General features: G+C 57.1%; 1 non-coding gene across 1 annotated transcript; it reads left to right on the top strand.

The window, feature by feature from the left end:
* Positions 1-755: 755 nt before the first annotated feature.
* On the top strand, positions 756-827 carry TRNAQ-UUG (transfer RNA glutamine (anticodon UUG)). The gene has a single exon. It is a non-coding gene; the product is annotated as a tRNA-Gln (tRNA).
* The last annotated feature ends 2,578 nt before the right edge of the window (positions 828-3,405 follow it).

The following is a 3,405-nucleotide window of genomic DNA, read 5'->3' as shown; positions in this document are numbered from 1 at the left end:
AATCAGGAGAGAAGCAACATCCACATTACCAGAGGACCTCCTGCAGGCATGCTGCTGAAGGCAGCCTGACTGCCACCCTCACAGTGACTGGCAGGCCGTTCCCTGCAGCTTGCCGTCCCAGGCATGCACTTGCTGCACTGGTGCCTGGAGCTGTCCCTGTCCCTGACCCAGGGCAGAGGACATTGGAAGCTGAACATCCAGAGCTTGCAAGATAAAGGAGCAGGGGGGTGAGGCCTGGCGGTGTTGGCAGAACAGGAAAGCATCAGAGGGTTCTATGGCTACCAGAGGGATTGACGGAAGTCGGTGAGGGAGGAGTTGGTGGCTTTGTTCCAGCGGTCAGGCAAACACCGCAATATCAAAGAAACCAATGGTGCCAAGTCCTGCAGTGTTGCCTGTGGGATTTCCACAAGAGCATCGAGGCTGGGGAGCCAGTGATCCTGTGACTGTACAACCGGATCAAGTGACAGCTGCCCGAGTTCCATGAGATGAGGCTGCAACTGGCCAATATGAGCGGGAGCACCGAGTGAAGGGAGGGGCGTCCTCCCCTGATATTTTTGCAGCCTGCAGGGAATGGAGACCAAGCAGGGGGATGTGGGGACTCAGGGCAGGACCCGCGGATCCCATAGTGCAGGACAACAGTCGCTGGAGGAGGAGAGAGAGTCCTGCGAGAGGAAGCCGCTGGTGGGAAGCAATAAGTGCAGAGTGCAAACCAGTCAGCCGAGAGACACAGGGGTCTAGAAAACAAAATGGGCGCAGGTTCCATGGTGTAATGGGCAGCACTCAGGACTTTGAATCCTGGAATCTGAGTTCAAATCTCAGTGGGACCTCCTGCAGATATTGTAGTTTGCTGCAAAGTCTTGGAGCTCAGTGTGTATAGTTACTTTCTACCTGGGTAAACTTCAGCAAGGTTTTTTTCTCCTCCTCATGGGTCACTGATGCCCACTGGAGATAGGTCTTTGGTCTAGCTGACCGCTATAGGGTGGGGTCCTAGAACTTAACAGTCTGGCTAGAGATTCCTGCGGGTTGACCTGATGGTTTGGTTTCTTGCTGCTTCATCTGATGTCCACAACTTTGGTCCCTGTAGCTGCAGCTCTTCCTCTTGCCCACATGGCATTTAAAGGAAGGAGTGCCAGGGCCAGGCTTCCCAGGCTGGAGCCCAGCACACCTCTCCTCCTCTGGGCACCTAGAGCAGAGGCGGCTGGCACTGACAGCTCCAAGGGAAGGCTTAAAAGCCACACAACAACCGAGGACAGGGCAAGAGGAGGGCAGGACCATGCCTATGTGTGGCCTTCAGACAGGCACAAAAACACTCAGCCAGCCTGCTCCCTGCCATGCCAAACACCCACTGAAGGCCACCCACAGACCAGCATGCGAGGCAGCTGCTGATGCTCTGTGGCCGTTATCGAAGAGGGTAGGAAAGCAGGGCCAGCCCCCCTGGTGGGGCCTCTTACCATTCCCACTCAAGGTGCTCACTTTTGCCATGGGGCAGGAGATTTTACCCCAAGAGGCTTTTCTCCAGCTGGCGAGAAGCAGAGAAACACCCAGGCTCCATGTAGCAAACCACCTCAAACACAGAGACTGGCACACATTTGGAAGAGGGAAACTGCTCTACATACTAGCCTGGGCAGCCGCCCATTTTCTTTGGCAAGTCAGGAAGGGCAAAGGCTACACTGGAAGCACCTGGGGCTCCTGCCCCAGCCTTTGTGATGCCCATTCCCCTCAACTCCTTCCCAGGGCTCTAGCTGAAGCCAGATCATTGGCCTGAGCAGCCAAGAAGAGGTTTCAGCCCTGAAGGGAGCAGGACTTTTAGCCCAAAGGTAAAGCTGCACAAGCACAATCACAAAAGGACTCAAACTCTCAATCCCCTGATCCGAAATCAGATGCCTTATCCATTAGGCCACGGGGTCACATAAAAAAAGGCACTCCAGGCACTTCTTTGGAAAAGGCAAACACTGATGCATCCAACGAAGTGGGGATTCACCCACGAAAGCTCATGCTCCAATATGTCTATTAGTCTATAAAGTGCCACATGACTCTTTGCTGCTTTTGCAGACGCTGTGTTTCTCAGGTCAGCTACTGAGGGGGGCCGAGACTCTCTGAGCACAAGAAGTCGAGTTCCCAGTGTGATGTGAGACTTAATTCTCTGGAGCCGGGTGCAGGGCTTTGGCAGGGAGGCTCAGGCATGGGGGACTGTGGTGCAGCAGATGCACCAGCTGTCTAGCTGCGGAGATTTAATCTTACTGAGGAGGAGGAGGAGGAATCCTGCCGATAGGCAGTGTCCAGGACCGGTGCAACCACTAGGCGAACTAGTCAGCTGCCTAGGGTGCCAAGTGGTTGGGGGAACCAAAAGCCACACTCAGATGAGGCAGTGGAGAGGAGGTAAGCTGGGGAGGAGGCTTGGGGGCGTGCGGGGAGAGGGTTTCCCGCAGCAAGTAACAAGGGCGGGGGCGTGCAGAGGAACCACTTCCTGTCCCAGCTCACCTCTGCTCTGTTTTCTCCCCTGAGCACGCCGCCCCCGCTCTAATTCTCCTCCCCTTCTATGCTTGTCTCACTAAACAGCTGATTGGCACTGCAAGCCTGGGAGGCAGGAGAAGTGAAGCAGTGCCGGCGTGCTCAGGGGAGAAGGCAGAGCAGTGGGGAGCTGGGGCTGGGAGATGCTGCAGGAGGGGCTGCCTGGCTCTTCCCCATGGCCCCTGCCCCTGCTTCTCCCCAGTCCCGCCCTCCTGCCCCTGCACTCACTGCATGGTAAGTAGAGTGACCCAGCCCCAGCCTGGTCCACTCCCCTGGTTCCCAGCCGTGCCGCCAGCAAGTGCTGTGGGGTGGTTCCCCCCTCCCCCCAAACTTGGGAGCCATGGGAGTTCTATGGCCCTGGGTCTCTCATCCCTCCATCCCTCCCCTGCCCCCAATATCCCTCCTGGGCTCTGTGGGGCTGGGTCTCTCTCTCTACCCCTGTGCTCCCCCCTGCACAGCATGTCCTGGGAGAGACTCAGTTTCCCTGGACCAACATTTCACCACTCCACACATGTCTCTTCTGTTCCCCACCTCCCTCCACCCCACCTTATTTTCCCTGCACTCCAGGCTGGGTCTCTGCCAACCTCCTCTCCTCTCCTCCTGACCCCAATATCTCCTGCCCCTATGGGTCTATGGGGCTGGGTCTCTCCCTCCCTTCATCCCCTCCCCCAATATCTCCCTGCCCCTATGGGTCTATAAGGCTGGGGCTTTCCGTCCCCCATTCTCCCCTCATCCCCTCCCCCAATATCTCCCTGCCCCAGGCTGTGACGTGCTATGATGTGTGCTGGGGCTGTGACGTGCTGGGGCCAGGGCTGGGTTTTTGCCACCCCAAGCGGCGGGGAAAAAAAAACAACCCACGATCGCAATCGGCGGCTGCTCCATTGCGCTGCCTTA

The sequence above is a fragment of the Gopherus flavomarginatus genome, chromosome 7 (assembly GCF_025201925.1).
Source record: "Gopherus flavomarginatus isolate rGopFla2 chromosome 7, rGopFla2.mat.asm, whole genome shotgun sequence".
NCBI lineage: Eukaryota > Metazoa > Chordata > Testudines > Testudinidae > Gopherus > Gopherus flavomarginatus.
This window is presented reverse-complemented; position numbering and strand designations above follow the sequence as displayed.